This window comes from Oncorhynchus masou, chromosome 6 (assembly GCF_036934945.1).
Source record: "Oncorhynchus masou masou isolate Uvic2021 chromosome 6, UVic_Omas_1.1, whole genome shotgun sequence".
NCBI lineage: Eukaryota > Metazoa > Chordata > Actinopteri > Salmoniformes > Salmonidae > Oncorhynchus > Oncorhynchus masou.
Window position 1 is genome coordinate 30,431,042 of NC_088217.1, and position 17,510 is coordinate 30,448,551.

At 43.6% G+C, this 17,510-nt stretch overlaps 1 pseudogene; it reads left to right on the plus strand.

The window, feature by feature from the left end:
- The first annotated feature begins 3,185 nt into the window (after positions 1-3,185).
- Positions 3,186-7,197, plus strand: LOC135541878 (class E basic helix-loop-helix protein 40-like; annotated as a pseudogene).
- The last annotated feature ends 10,313 nt before the right edge of the window (positions 7,198-17,510 follow it).

Consider the following 17,510-nt stretch of genomic DNA (forward strand, 5'->3'; position numbering starts at 1 on the left):
CCATTTGCACAACAGAAATTTATTGTCAATCAGTGTTGCTTCCTAAGTGGACAGTTTGATTTCACAGTCGTGTGATTGACTTGGAGTTACATTGTGTTGTTTAAGTGTTCCCTTTATTTATTTTTTGAGCAGTGTATATAAAATGGCGGTGTCTCTTCACAGTCCCCTTTGTGCAGTAAGGTGTTCTTTAATCTGGTTTTATTGAAAGCTTGAGTTACCTGTAGCCAAGGCTCTATTTAAGATTGTGCTTTCCCTGCCTCTGTTCTGGACCTGTTTGCATGTCTTGTGTTGTATAAAGCGCTCACCACTTCAAATAGGCAGCAGTACATGTCATATTAAACAGCACAACACGCTAAGTAGGTCAGGAGCCAGACAGGGAGCCTAAGAAGGAACACAAAATATTTTGGGGGGGGTAAATTATTTCATTTTTTTTTAAGGCTATAGAGTACAAGAAATACATTGTGAAGTATTTGCGAGTGCTACACACTAGGCTGGTAGGGAGTCAGGGACATTAAGCGCTCAGCATTTAAACACGTTTTGTTGTATTAAATAATTTTAGTCTAAAAATTGCACATATACACTGTGAGCTACTAGAATTAAATAAAACATTCAAAATGCCTTATTAGGCTTAGTCTGCATGCCTTTGAATTCATTTTAAGAAACGCAGACCAGTAGCGGAGAATATCCTCTCCAAGCTTGCAGAGCCACTGGGGAGTTTTTTTTTTCTATAGGTAGGCCTAAAGGTTTTTCGGCAAAATAACCCAATCAAAATTGAAAGCTCCTTGAAAGTTGGAATATGCCAGACATATTAGGCCAAAATCAATTATGGCTTATTGTATAGATAATACCACCAAAATTAAGGACACTTTAAAGAGATCTGTTTTTAGTTTTAAATACTTTGCTACAATGACACACTTAATTAGCTACCCACCTCATTCCTTTATTTTAGCATGTGCACATGGTACGTCATCATGCTTTTTGGATGTGTCTTTTCAGATTCCACAATGTTTCTTTAGTTGTGGACATTACATCACCGCACTTCAATTCAATTCAAGGGCTTTATTGGCATGGGAAACGTGTTAACATTGCCAAAGCAAGTAAGGTAGATAATATATAAAGTGAAATAAACAAAAATTAACTTTCACTTTCTCTCTTGCTCTTGGTCCTCATATTTGTAAATCACCTTGATTTTGCACCTGTAGATTTGATCAGTTTCTTTATGAAAATATTTAGGGAACTCCGTGAGAGTAGCTAAGGCAAGGGGCTATAGCAGCGCACAAGTAGACTACAAATGCATGCTGGGCTCGGCATGCCCGGAGCTTTTGATGTGAACGCTACTTGGAGCGGGCGAAAAGGCCGACAAGTCAGCCTTTGGGAATCTCGCTCCAGTCAAATTGGACACGCTCTGCTCGAGCTCTGCTCAGATCACTAGCCGCGGGCAGCATTTGGTAAGATAACACACCCACACTCATCTCCCCTTCCCTGCTCTGTTTTTAGCTACCTTAACAATGTGGGTTGACACACACGTTTATTTAGCGATCTCAGTTCATACATTACACACATTCTTACCTCCCTTCAGTAACAGTTTGGTATGTTATAAGAACTACGCAGACAAGCTTCCATGTTTAATTTGTGACGTTTATTGTACTTATCAATGTTTTGGATGAGCGCTCTGTTTGTTTGTTTCTGTTCCTCTCTCTGTAGCTTCCGGGTATTCTGGAATAAGGACACGATATGGCAATCGGTCTGGTTTTGTAGTGACTGTGCAATTGAAGACAGCATGTCAGGAGTGATGGGATTATTATGTAACCGATTGCTAAGGTTCAATGAAGATAATTCATGATATGTTTAGCTTAGTGGAAAATGTAGGCTTTGATGTTGGTAAGGGGGGCGGGTGGCGTTTTGATTGAGTTGTTGATGGGGCAGCACTGTTTTAGCTGGCCCATAATGTATACTTTTGGTGGCAGTACTGTTTTTCTTCCAGACTCACTATGTAAATAAACACCCTTGCACAGAAGTACTTTTACGGCCATCGTTTTATTTGACATATGTTAGGTTTTTCAGTTTAGCCTTCTGGCCTACTCTACGCTACATATGGTGGCAGCAGTGGGATGGCGCACCGCAAATCAGTGAATTCCAAAAAGAGATATAAAGGAACGCGTACTGAGTTGTGTTCGCAGCATCAACTGTCAGAAAAGGTACCTAAAATTGAAACGGGGTGGAATACGATGGAATCATCCGGCGAAGAAGAGGTCAATTATGAGAAACTAGGAGCCTGGCCAAGGGGCCAAACACAACCAGAATCGCTTGAGTTGCAGATTGAATCACCCGATACAGACATAAAAGATCAGCCAACTGAAGGAGCAGTTGGAGGACCCGAACCACAACCAGCCATAGTAGCCCTTTTCCAGCAACTTTTCACCTACCTTGAGATGAGGGATGAAGACTTCGAGCAGGAGTTCCGGGGCCTACGACAATCTGTCCTCACAGCCCCTGTCTTCACATTGTTCTGTGTAATTGCCGGGTAATCTTTGGGTGCTAAAATCTGTCGTTTCTGATTAAAAAAAAATACGTTTTTTGTGTGAAGTTGGAGTTCCAGTCAGCCCACACTAGTCGTTGCTCAAATCCATCCTAAATCGTGTTGAGTTTAGTCAGCATCCACCAGGCAGGCCTACATGTCAATACCCCTATTATAAAGCCCTACAACATAGGGCTATTATCTTATCATAGTGGTTAAAGTTAAATAATATTGTATTTACAAATTACATGATTTTGCTTATTGGCATAGGCCTACACTTACGATTAAATTATGTTGTGTATGAGGCAAAAGGTGAATGAGTCCCATGAACAATATAAGGATTGGGATAAGATATCACATTTAACTCCCTATTCTATCAATTCATCGATATATTTGCAAAATTATCCCCATATCAATATTATTGATGTCTTGTTAGTGGTGGATCCTGCGGAGCAGTTTTGGTGAGAAGTGTAGCTCTGTGTTATAAACTGTAACCTGTCTATATGCTCCTTAGCGGTGGCGCGTATAGTGGTTACCATACAGTTGAGCATGGTGGTACACGAGACCCGGGACTCAGTCCTCTGGTGTGACGTGGAACCGACGTCGCCCCCAGATCCTCCTTATCAGTAGAAAATGGGCAGTCCCTCCACCGCGGAGACAGCGGCGTCCAAAACGTGACTCATGTGACAGAGGTAGGTCACTCTGCGAGCGAGAGTCAGAGGGGTTTATTTAACACGTAGCTCTAGTGTCCTCCCCCACTTTCCCAACGCGCAACCAAGATTAGTGCATCTTCAGGGCTACCCTTGACTGACTTCGTGGATATCTCCGGGACAATTTACTCCCATTCGGCGACAAATGTAATAGTAACAACAATTGAAATATAAAGGAAAATACATTTTCTCTACATATTGTTAATCTCGAGTTAGTAGGAATACTGGACGATTTACTTTTATTAAATTTCATATGCATCCTTGAGTGAATACATTGGGAAACAACCTTGCCCTTTCGTGATTAGTTTGGAGTAGGCCTAAAGATAATGGAAATGGAAAGGATTCAAAGGGCGCAACCCCCTCCCAAGTACCAGCAGGCTGAGCTGTCTGACATGCAAGGGTAAGTTGCTGAGAAAGATACTTGTGCAATGGCCATGCTTGTCCTGTGCCTCTACACAGTGTCACACATTTGTCTCTCTTGACATTGAGTGCGCAACTTCACAAAACTCACATCTCATTGACTGTCTTCTGCCTTTCTTTAGGATGGATTTCCCTATATATGTATACAAATCCCGTCGGGGAATGAAACGAGCAGAGGAATGCAAGGTTGGTAGAAATATTTGTGTTTATTCACTATTTTCATGTGAAATAATACTTTTGAATGTAATTTTATTACAATAAGAATATTGTGATTTATACAATATTTAAACTAAACATTGTTTTAAGTCATTCAGTCGGCCTGATCATTCAGATCACGCGGTGACCCGTTTTCCCGTCTGATGTGAGGCTTGAAGTCCGAGGCTTGAAGTCCATGTTAGTGTTGACAGGGCTTCTTGTCAAATTGCTGAAGGTGTTCGGTAACCTCAATATGACTCCACCTAACCTACTTTCACACTCCTGCCTTTAGGAAAACTACAAACTACCTCATCGACTTATTGAGAAGAAAAGGCGAGACAGGATAAACGAGTGCATCGCTCAGTTGAAAGATTTATTGCCTGAGCACCTGAAACTTACAGTAAGTTCCTATTTATCTGGAAGTAGCTCAGTAATAACTGGTTCACTGTTCACTGCTTGTAGATGTTAGCTAAGGCGCCGTGAAGTGGTTGCTTTGTGGTACTTCAGGTTTTGGTATCGACGTGACTAACAGTTGAGATTTATAAAATCATTTAAATCAATGAAATTAAGTACTTAATTTAAACTAATTCTGAAATGGTGCAAATTTCCTTAGATCAGTATTTTTTTATGATTCAGGTAGTGATATCTGATATATTATCAAATGTTGAAGATTGAATTTTAATTTGAGTATAACTAGTTATTGTTTTGCCTCCAAGTTTGTGTGTGTGCTGCTGAGTGCAGGGAGCCCCTGCTGACAGTAGTGTGTGTTATTCTCGTAGACTCTTGGCCATCTGGAGAAGGCTGTGGTTTTGGAACTCACGCTCAAGCATGTGAAAGCCCTCACCACTCTACTGGAAAACCAGCAGCAGAAAATCCTCGCTCTGCAGAATGGCATGCAAATCGGTGAGAAGAAGCATACACACACACCCACAATAAGATGATTCTGCAGGAGGGCATGCAAATCAGTGAATTTAAATATAGCTTGTCGTCTCTTGCCTTGACTAGTTTCCATTTGGATGCAGACAACATCCTCACTAATTCTCAAATGCAGCACAGTACATTTCTCATCTATTGCATTATTATAACATGTTACCGGAATAAGAAACTGAGACAGAATAACTCAGTTTTAGAATGGATGTGGTTGAATATAAGGGGAAATTTTACCCATAATAAGATCTATTACTTATGAGAATTTCCCCAAATGTGATGAGAGTAGTTTGGTAGTTTCCAAAATAATGCATTGTGGTAGTTCTGTATTTGATGATGTTGTTCCTTCCTGTCTACAGAGCAGTCCTCTCCCAGCCAGGAGAACAGCGAGGGGATGTTCCGCTCAGGCTTCCACGTCTGTGCCCAGGAGGTTTTACAGTACCTGGCCAACCAGGAGGGTGACGGAGACCTCACACCCTCCCACATGATCAACCACCTGCACAAGGTGGCCACTGAGATCCCCCAGGGCCCTCCCCACAGCCCCTGGCCCGAAAAGACCCCAAGCTACCACCACCACCAGGCCCTGAGGGAGAAGCCTGTAGGCCAGCCCCCCAAGCCCAGCGAGGGCCACAGGAAGAACTGTGTGCCCGTCATACAGCGGGCGTATGCCCAGGTTGGCGGTGAGCAAAGTGGCAGTGATACAGACACAGACAGCGGCTACGGTGGCGAGCAGGGTGAGCATCTGGCGTTGCGTGCAGGGTACTATGGCCAAGAGAGCCAGCTGAAGAGAGCCCTGGGCGAAAAGACGACGTCATTGGGCGTCAAGCAGGAAGATGAACCTCGCCACAAACATGCCCGGGTGGAGTCATCCGATGACGAGTTTCTCTCAGGTGGAGAGTCATCCTCATCCTCTTCCTCCTCCTCCAGCAGTCACAGCAGCTACATGAGCGCCTACTCCCCCCACCAGGGCCAACCTCATCCTCTCTGCATGCCCTTCTACCTCATCCCCCCTTCTGCTGCCGCTTATCTGCCGATGCTGGAGAAGTGCTGGTACTCTGGGGCCATGCCCATGATCTACCCTGGCCTGGGGGGCTCCGCACAGGGCATGCCTAGCGACAGGCATGCCCAAACTTCCCTGATTACGATATCCCCCAGGGGGCACTCTCCCTCTCCCCCACCGTGGCCCAGAGCCCCATGGACTCACCAGCCCTCCTCCAAGCGTTAAAGCCCATTAACCTGGAAACCAAAGACTGAGAGACCACTGAAGTGTTATTGAACATAGAGACTGCTCTGCCGAGAGGGAACATGGGGGAGAACATCACCCACCATCACCCCTCTCCTCTGGTCACTCACCCCAGAGGTCAGAAGACCGAAGGGAGACAGAGAGCATGCAGCTGATCTGGTCCCGGACTGGTGATATCACCCACAGCCACACTGCTGCGAAGACAAGAAAGAGTGAAGGTGTAGAATGAAGACAGCTGAACCTGTTACCTGACCCTCAACCCTCTGAATGTTTGACTTAAAATGCATACCCCCACCAGAGCGCTGAGTGCATCATTGACCCCACTGATCTGGACCTGCCCTGAACACACACCCTTGATTGAATGTAAAAGAGACGCAATCCCGTAGATGCTGTTGTTGAGGTTTCTACATGCTGATGACACTGACAGGTCTCAGTTCTAGCTGCTGTCATAGAGACACATACACGTCCTAAATCATGTTACACCTAATGTCAACAGTCACCTTTCACCCAAAGGTTGCTGTCTATCTACCTTAGGTAACCATTACCATCGCTGACAATGCCCTTTGCCCCATTTCCTATGACAACAACAAGCTCTCTGACTATAATAATGATCCCCACAACTGTACAGCCAGGAGCAAAGGGTACGCCAATTCACACTTTATGGAGTTAGTGATGTCATCACTTGACCATGTCGAGTTGGCAATTCACTGACTGTTGAGATGGATTTTCTGTCATTATTGTGTATACTACTTGTACATCTCTATTTTTGATATGTGTCCTAATTCTCGGACGAGAGAGAGGGGTAGTAGAGTGTGGACAGTCATTTTAGTGTAAAATAAACCCTGTACATTAAACCCTGTACATACTGGAGCCCTGTGCTGGCCCTGGTCTGCGTTTTTCAGCAATCCGCTTCTCCTCAAGTCAAACCTGGTGTTTGTTCATGCTGTTGCCTTTTACTTGTGAAAAGCTGATAAAAACATCATTGGATGTTTATTAAATGTATTTGTATGAATACTGCAGTCTAAGGAGTTGGCAAGAAGTGAATGTATGTTTTAACAGAATATTCGTTTTTTATAGAAAGATGTACTTGGGACCTACCAGAAAGTTGTTGATGTACATACTTTGTCTAAATGGTGATATACATTATATAAGCGTCTTAATAAAGTATTTTTTTCCTGTGGAAAGCCTGTCTGCTTGGTTCCTCATGAGTGAGTAGAGTGCATCTTGAGGTGAAATGTAATCTCCTGGGATATATTTCTCCCACAACCACAAATCTGTCGGTGGAAACTTGTAACGATTCTCATCCTCGTCTGATGAGGAATATGAAGGATCGGACCAAAATGCAGCATGGTACGTGTCCATGTTAACTTTATTAATCTGAACACAAAATAACAAAGGTGAAAAAAACGAACCAGTCCTATCAGGTGACAACATAAAACGGGAAACAACTACCCACAAAACCCATGTGGGCAAGAGCTACCTTAGTATGGTTCTCAATCAGAGACAACAACAGACAGCTGTCCCTGATTGAGAACCATACCCAGCCAAAAACAAAGAAATACAAAAACATAGAAAAAAGGACATAGAATGCCCACCCAAGTAACACCCTGGCCTAACCAAAACAGAGAATAAAAATCCTCTCTATGGCCAGGGCGTAACAGAACTCTTATAGAATGGGGAGAGCTGCTGCAGTCTGCTTACTGGACGGGCACTGCTAGTCACAAGAAGAGAAACACCGCTATGGATGTTTTCTCTGCTTTTTACACACACAGACAGACAGACAGATACTGTGGTGTCCCTGAGCAATCAGTGCGCTCTAAAGGCCATATTTTATCTTTCATATATTTAGAACCTGAATGGACTCGACAACAACCAGACCTAGACCCAACCCATACCCCAACGGGTCTGGGTCTAAACCCGACCCGAGTGACAAACAATAATGTTAATCAGCCAAGTCTTTATCTGTTGGTTAGGTATTCTATAAGACCATGAATGCATGTTGTTAGCGTAAAATACATATGCTATTGGCTATGCAGAGCCCTTGTTGGAGCCATTCGTGTCCAGTCGGTTCTATCAGCTGTGGTTACATAGACCCGAGACCCGATGATAATCAAACAGGACCCGACATGGACCCGAGGGAAAGGTTTGAATTTTGGTTGGATTTCGGGTTCAGTAGGACCTGTGAAGACCTCTAGTTTAAAGTGGACACACAAGTTTAAGCACAATAAAGATAACTATTATTTAACATCCATTTTATATAAATAGTTACAATCAAAATGTTATCACTCCATAGTCCAGTCTACATAGTTCATGGTAAACACAGAATTGGGCCTGGGTCAAAGTTCCTGTGCAATGATAATTAATAAACTGGGATCAAGGTTTAAAGCACAGGTGTAAGTTTAAATCATAGATGTTGAGTTTAACAAAGCTCAGGCTGATCAAAAGAGACCAAATGGAGAAGATGTCAAGACTGCAAGAAGATAAAAGGGAAAGAACATGAACAGAAGAAAACACAAATGATAAGCCAGCAGGCACTTAATATTACCTTGCTCACACACACATACACACGCAGCTGTCACATGAACGGCCACATTGCTATTCCTGGGTAGCTGTGATTGGTGAGTTGATGGGAAGGGGAAGGGAGGGCTACTCGGCAGCCTGGTGTAAATGAGCATGGACACACCGACCTGCTCTTCCATATCCCTCACCATCTCTTTCCTCACCCTGCTCTAGTATGCTAACAAAGTTCTATATGTTTACAAATACAGCTCATTTAATCGACAAAAAAAAGCCTCTTAGACACTATTAAATATCTCGTATCCTACTCTTCTTTGGTGTCTTCTCCCCCTAGTGTGTAGATATGATAATACATCTGCCATTTATCATCCTGTTTTTCTGCTCCGTTATTCAGTAGAGATCCTCAGCCATGTGTGGCCCCCTGCTGGGAGAATAGAGAACCATCACCTCACTGATAGGATAGAATGACTTCAACAAAACATTACAATGGTTGAGCCAATAGTTAAGACAAATATTTATTTCAACAAAGCAATCATTTCATACTTCCTTTAAAGTTGTTGGCTTGAGTCAATACACATACTTATATCTGTCCTCACTGTCCTGCTAGTGGGGGTTTGATGGAAGGTTCTGGGTTTTTTCTGACTCCAGCCCTTTGGTTGATGTGTGGGGTTGAGCTCGGGGACCGTCATCACAGTGACTCTGCCGTTGACCACGTTCTGCCCCACGTAGCCCAGAGAAAATTATTTATTTAATCTTTCGTCGTGGTGTAGGAAACAGACAGCTGTCCAGAGTAGGGTTGAATATTTTCCAGGTATTTAACAAATGTTCCATCCCGAAAATAAATACATTTTCTCCCGGGTAGCCCGGTATTTCCCGCCAAAACAGGAAGTGTCATTCAAAAGCATTATAAAGCATATAAAGAGGCCTGTCTGGATTTGATTAGAGCTTTGATAGAAAATTCATGCCTGATGCTACTTGAGCCTGATGAGCCATACATTAAATACATTTAATGAGCTCAAGCCCAAATTATTGTGCTGTTATCCAATACATAGCCTATATCAGGGATCATCAACTAGATTCAGTCGCGGGACACATTCTTTCTTCTGGGGATGGTTTTAGATCACTCTCTTCTGATTGTGTCAGAGTGCAGAATAACTGATGCATTTACGAATGTACAAAACCAGTTGAATATGTTGAATATGACCGGTGTCAGTAAACGTTGGTAAAAATGTTTTATTCAATTGTTGCCAGCAGCAGTTACAGTCACCAACACTCTAGATAACATGAAAACAGCCTAACCAGTTTGCTAGGGCGAGTGAAATGGTTAGAGTGCGGTGTCTGGAAGTAGCTAGCAAGCTAAAAAACTTTAGTCAGTTACCTTGGGTGCTTGACTGCCTTTGTGTGGTCAAATAGCTTGGATCAAAACTACTCCTTGGCCAGAGCGTCCAGTGTGCCATCTGAACGCTCCAAGAGCAGAACATGTGAGAGGGGTTGAAAGTCCCGCTCATGGCTCATGCACTCCATTTCCTTATTAACAACTCCGATAAAAACCGCTTCATGCTCACAGGACAACAAATTACTACTCCAAATTTGCTGCATTCTCTAAAATCCCAATTTAACCAACATCTATTTGTGTGACTACCTGGACCTTCCATTTGGTTTTGAAGTACTGAAACCAAACCATATCGATTTGAATTAAAAGGATTTGAATAAATATTAAATAGAACCTTTATTTAACTAGGCAAGTCAGTTAAGAACAAATTCTTATTTACAATGACGGCCTACAAGAAGTGCATATCATTTCAAATAGGCAACATGTCATATTAAACACCATATAAACACTCTAAATAGGTCTTGAGCCAGACAGGTAGCCTAAGACGGAACAAACATGAATTATTTAGACTATATTATTTTAATTATTTCAAGGCTATAGCCTACAAAGAAATACATTGTGAAGAATTTGCCAGTGCAACACAATAGGGTGGTAGGAACATAAATCACTCAGAATTTAAACAACATTTCGATGTATTAAATCATTACAGTCTAAATTGTGCATATAAGAAGTGATGTACTTAGAATGAAATACAAATTAAACAAAAAAATGACTTATTAGTGCATCTCTCTTGTGCTCGTGGGTGCCTCAGCTGGCTCAGAACCGTGGGTGCCTCAGCTGGCTCCCATGCCTCGGCAGGCTCATCAGGCTCACATCATGCCTCAGCCAGCTCGTCAGGTTCCCACACCTCAGTGGAATCGTCAGGCTTTCACGTCTCAGCTGGCTCGTCAGGCTCCCACGCCTCAGCCGGATCTTCGGGCCCCCATTTCTCAGCCAGCTCGTCGGGCTTCTACACCTCAGCCAGCTAGTCTAGCCTTGGGCCGGCCCGTCAGGCTCGGAAGGGGCCCCTGGGGGGGTTACTTCTACACCTGCTCCCGCTTCCCGTCTGGCGCTCGAGGGCGCCAGGCTGTCCTTCATTACACACACCTGTCACCATCATTACGCGTATCTGCACTCATTGGACTCACCTGGACTCCTTCACGTTTTCATTGCCTTCCCTATATCTGTCTGTTTCCTCTATTTCATCCCCATGTCAGCATTATTGTCGTTTTGTTTTCCCCTGTCCAGACGCTGTTCGTATTCTGTTCCTGTCCGTGTTTTCATTAAATCTTCACTCCCTGGGCTTGCTTCTCGTCTCCAGCGTCTGTCCTTACAAGTTTTGCCAGTCTGTGCCTGGAGAGCAGGCCAGCAGCAGAGAATATACTCTCCTCACTTGCAGAGCAACTGGGGATGCTAAACACCCTTTTGGTCACTCTTGCCAGGCTGGGCAGTGATGCAGTTTTTTTTCTATAGGAAGGCCTAAAGGTTTTTAGGCTAAATAACCCAATCAAAATTGAAAGCTCCTTGAACATTGGAATATCAAATATAATTTTATTTGTCACATGTTGTCGGTGATTAGGCCTACCACTGTTGTGTCAGCAAACTTAATGATGGTGTTGGAGTCGTGCTTGGTCACGCAGTTGTGGGTGAACAGGGAGTACAGGAGGGGACTAAGCACGCACCCTGACGGGCCCGTGTTGAGGATCAGCATGGCAGATGTGTTGTTGCCTACCCTTACCACCTATGGGTGGCTTGTCAGTAAGTCCAGGATCCAGTTGCAGAGGGAGGTGTTTAGTCCTAGGGTCCTTAGACAGGCCTATTGGGCCAAAATCAATTATTTAGACGATAGAACAGAAATGAAGGAAATGTTTAAGAGATAAGATTTGTTTGTTTATAAATACTTAAACGGTACAATGACACATTTAGTTATCTACCCACCTCGTTCCTTTCTTTTAGCAAGTACACCACCATGTTCAGATTCCACAATGATTATTTACTTGTGAACACCACATCACCGCACTCCCCCTCTTGCTCCTCATTTTTGTAAGTCACCTTGATTCAGCACCTGTGTGTTCTATCAGCTTCTTTATGAAAATATTTAACAAACTCTATGACAGTAGCTAAAGCAAGGGGCTAGAGCAGCAAAAGTAATTTTTAGGATATCTGTACTTTACTATTTATATATTACTGGGTGGTCGCGGTGCGTGGTAGCGGTGCGTGGTAGAGGTGTGTGGTAGCAGTGCGTGGTAGAGGTGCGTGGTAGCGGTGCGTGGTAGAGGTGCGTGGTAGCGGTGCTTGGTAGTGGTGCATGGTAGCGGTGCGTGGTAGAGGTGCATGGTAGCATATGGGTAAAACCACTGTTGTGGTAATTGCGTTTTTTGCTGTATAACCTGTTCATATACCTTGCGACAGTGATATATAGACCTAAAGCCCAAGACAATAAGAAGACACAGTGGCAGAATAAAATTCAACTACGCCTTTGTTTCATCACAACCTGAGAGTTGTGATGAAAGTCCACAAAGTATATTGCATGTAACAAACAGTTACATGACCTACAGCATGGTCAAGCAAGTTAATGTTGCATATTCGGACCACTAAACAACTATTGATTTACAACCACGGAGAGGTACTGCAAGTTGCATAGAAAACAGGAGCTGCCTCCACTATTCCAGCACCATTTCAACTTCAACATCATCAACTCACCTATGCAACGTCTAATACAGTGACAACTAAAAGATACCAAAAACAATTTAGTCTAATAAGCAAAATATTTTAGTCACATAAGCAAAATATTTTGTGGCTGCCCATGGTTCGGATTTATAAAAAACATGTTGACTCACCCTACTTGTAGAGAAATGGCAAAGCAGTCCTCTCTTTCATGATGACTAAACGGTCTATCACCCTGTCATATATTACACGCTTTTTATTCTGTTGTCCTAGGCAATGTTCCCGCATTATTTTTGGCATTGAGCAAATTTCAGGTCTGATGAGCATTAACTTGAACGTTGTGAACATTCTGTGCAGCTTCCAGCGAGCGTTTACTGTGAAAGCTGAGGCTGTATCCGCTTTAAGTTAAAACTGTAACAGTGGCCAAATAGGCTACTGTGGCTATTTTATCATAATGTAGGCCTACTAGAGCGGCCTACCATCAACACAGAAGAAAATGCATCCCGTAATATTTTAACATGGAAATAGCTGTTCTATCATTCAGCCTACAGTAGCAGTCAATGTGTGGTATTCAATGTAGGCCTACATTACATGAGACTTTTGAAAAAACATCATGCAGGACTTGACATTAAACTGTTTATCCACTCGTCCTTCAGACAAAGAAGTGACTGAAAATATTGTTGTTTGATGCAAGAAACCACTTTACAAAATAAAATGCTTTATTATCTACATGTACATACTACCTCAATCAGCCTGACTAACAGGTGTGGTAATCAGACACGCTACCGCGCACAGGTATGTAGCCTTGCTACTTTTATAGCCTCACTACTCAATTTTGATCTTAAGTATGACTTATGCAGAAAACCACGTATAGATAGTTATTTATAAAACCTTACTTTGACGTTGAAATGATCTTATCTCTACACAAAGTCGAGACTAGATGTAGGTGATTTTCCTGCTGGTTATGTATGGATATGTTTTTTTTCCCTTGCAGATTAAGGTCAAAGCATTTAGTTTTCACATCAGACACAGTTCTGTCTTGCTGCCCCACCTGGTTCACTGCAGCGGCATCACACTCCTAAGCTCCCCGTTTGGCTTTGTTTGTCAACCCACTATTTAGTCTACCGAATAATACGTGTTGTCTGCCTTCAATCTCCTCTACCATCGCCGTGATCTCGTCTTACAAAAAGTTTGCATTTCTCTTTTGGTGCATGGCTATTCCTGACTAAATCAAATCAAAATCAAATCAAATTTATTTATAAAGACCTTACATCAGCTGACATCTCAAAGGACAGGGAGCATGTGCGGTGAACAGGTCAGGGTTCCATAGCCGCAGGCAGAACAGTTGAAACTGGAGCAGCAGCACGGCCAGGTGGACTGGGGACAGCAAGTAGTCATCAGGCCAGATAGTCCTGAGGCATGGTCCTAGGGCTCAGGTCCTCCGAGAGAAAGAGAGAAAGAAAGAGAGAGCATACTTAAATTCACAGAGGACACCGGATAAGACAGGAGAAATACTCCAGATATAACAGACTGGCCCTAGCCCCACGACACAATAACTACTGCAGCATAAATACTGGAGTCTGAGACAGGAGGGGTCAGGAGACACTGTGGCCTCATCCAACAATACCCCTCGACAGGGCCAAACAGGCAGGATATAACCCCACCCACTTTGCCAAAGCACAGACCCCACACCACTAGAGGGATATCTTCAACCACCAATTTACCAACCTGAGACAAGGCCGAGTATAGCCCAAAAATATCTCCGCCACGGCACAACCCAAAGGGGGATCGTGTCAATGACTCAACCCACTCAAATGATGCACCCCTCCCAGGGACGGCATAGGCGAGCACCAGTAAGCCAGCGACTCAGCCCCAGTAAAAGGGTTAGAGGCAGAGAATCCCAGTGGAGAGAGGGGAACCGGCCAGGCAGAGACAGCAAGGGCAGTTCGTTGTTCTAGTGCCTTTCCGTTCACCTTCACACTCCTGGGCCAGACTACACTCAATCATAGGACCTACTGAAGAGGTGAATCTTCAATAAAGACTTAAAGGTTGAGACTGAGTCTGCGTCTCTCACATGGGTAGGCAGACCATTCCATAAAAATGGAGCTCTAGAGGAGAAAGCCTTAGGCACAGTAAGGAGGCCTAGGGACAGTAATTCTAGGGACAGTAAGGAGGCCTGCATCTTGTGACAGTAACGTACAGTATAGGTATGTACGGCCGGACCAAATCGGAAAGATAGGTAGGAGCAAGCCCATGTAATGCTTTGTAGGTTAGCGATAAACCCTTGAAATCAACCCTTGCTTTAACAGGAAGCCAGAGGCTAGCACTGGAGTAATATGATCAAATTTTGGGGTTCTAGTCAAGATTCTAGCATCCGTGTTTCGCAAGAACTAAAGTTAATTTAGTGCTTTATCCGGGTAGCCGGAAAGTAGAGCTGTCATGCCCTGACCTTAGTTATCTTTGTTTTCTTTATTATTTTTGTCTTGTTTAGGGTTTTTGTACATCTATTGATGTTTTGGTGTGTCTAGGTAAAAGTTAGATCTATGGTGGCCTGAATTGGTTCCCAATCTGAGACAGCTGTAAATTGTTGTCTCTGATTGGGGATTCTATTTAGATTGCCATTTTCCATTTTGGTTTTGTGGGTTATTGTCTATGTGTAGTTGTATGTCAGCACTCATGTTATAGCGTCACGGTCATTTTGTTTAGTGTTCTTTGTTTAATAAAGAAGAATGTATTCATATCACGCTGGGCCTTGGTCTCATCAATACGACAAATGTGACAAGAGCATTGCAGTAGTCTGACGTTATCTGCCTGAGGGAGTTATCCAATTGGCCCCTCCGTCACGACGTTACCTGAACGCCCATCTGCGGCCCGCTAATCGTTAGCTGTCTTATCAGCTGCTATCTGAATAGGTCTATCGGACAATTTCGCTATAACTATATCTATTTTGCCAATTGGATTGATCCCCTCTACCACACGGAACCCACTAATCTACCGACAGAAACGCACGAGGTGGCTAAAAACAGACCTCCATTCTATGCTGGCTTGCTACCGATGGCCCGGCTAGCTGTCTGAATCGCCGTGACCCCAACCAACCTCACTACTCACTGGACCCTTATGATCACTCGACTAAGCATGCCTCTCCTTAATGTCAATATGCCTTGTCCATTGCTGTTCTGGTTAGTGTTTATTGGCTTATTTCACTGTAGAGCTTCTAGCTCTGCTCATTATACCTTATCCAACCTTTCAGTTCCACCACCCACACATGCGATGACATCACCTGGTTTCAATGATGTTTCTAGAGCTAATATCTCTCTCATCATCACTCAATACCTAGGTTTACCTCCACTGTATTCACATCATACCATACCTTTGTCTGTACATTATACCTTGAAGCTATTTTATCGCCCTCAGAAACTTTTACTCTCTGTTCCGGACGTTCTAGATGACCAATTCTCATAGCTTTTAGCCGTACCCTTATCCTACTTCTCCTCTGTTCCTCTGGTGATGTAGAGGTGAATCCAGGCCCTGCAGTGCCTAGCTCCACTTCTATTCCCCAGGCACTCTCTTTTGATGACTTCTGTAACCGTAATAGCCTTGGTTTCATGCATGTTAACATTAGAAGCATCCTCCCTAAGTTTGTTTTATTCACTACTTTAGCACAATCTGCCAACCCGGATGTTCTAGCTGAGTCTGAATCCTGGCATAGGAAGACCACCAAAAATTCTGAAATCTTCATCCCTAACTACAACATTTTCAGACAAGATAGAAAGGCCAAAGGGGGAGGTGTTGCAATCTACTACAAAGATAGCCTGCAGAGTTCTGTCCTACTATCCAGGTCTGTACCCAAACAATTTTAACTTCTACTTTTAAAAATCCACCTCTCTAAAAACAAGTCTCTCACTGTTGCTGCCTGCTATAGACCACCCTCTGCCCCCAGCTGTGCTCTGGACACCATTGGTGAACTGATTGCCTCCCATCTATCTTCAGAGCTCGTGCTGCTAGGTGACCTAAACTGGAGCATGCTTAACACCCCAGCTATCCTACAATCTAAGCTTGATGCCTTCAATCTCACACAAATTATCAATGACCCTACCAGGTACCACCCCAAAGCCATAAACACAGGCACCCTCAGATATCATCCTAACCAACTTGCCCTCTAAATACACCTCTTCTGTTTTCAACCAAGATCTCAGCAATCACTGACTCATTGCCTGCATCCGTAACGGGTCAGCGGTCAAACGACCCCCACTCATCACTGTCAAACACTCCCTGAAACACTTCAGGGAGCAGGCCTTTCTAATCGACCTGGCCGGGGTATCCTGGAAGGATATTGATCTCATCCCGTCAGTAGAGGATGCCTGGTTATTTAAAAACAATGCCTTCCTCACCATATTAAATAAGCATGTCCCATTCAAGAAATTTAGAATCAGGAACAGATATAGCCCTTGGTTCTCTCCAAACCTGACTGCCCTTAACACAAAAACATCCTATGGCGTTCTGCATTAACATCGAACAGCCCCCATGATATGCAACTTTTCAGGGAAGCTAGAAACCAATATACACAGGCAGTTAGAAAAGCCAAGGCGAGCTTTTTCAGGCAGAAAATTGCTTCCTGCAACACAAACTCAAAGTTCTGGGACACTGTAAAGTCCATGGAGAATAAGAACACCTCCTCCCAGCTGCCCACTGCAGTGAGGATAGGAAACACTGTCACCACCGATAAATCCACTATAATTGAGAATTTCAATAAGCATTTTTCTACGGCTGGCCATGCTTTCCACCTACCCCGTTCAACAGCACTGCACCCTCCACAGCAACTCGCCCAAGCCTTCCCCATTTCTCCTTCTCCCAAATCCAGGCAGCTGATGTTCTGAAAGAGCTGCAAAATATGTACCCCTACAAAATCTTGACCCTTTCTACTATTATCTGCCGAAATTG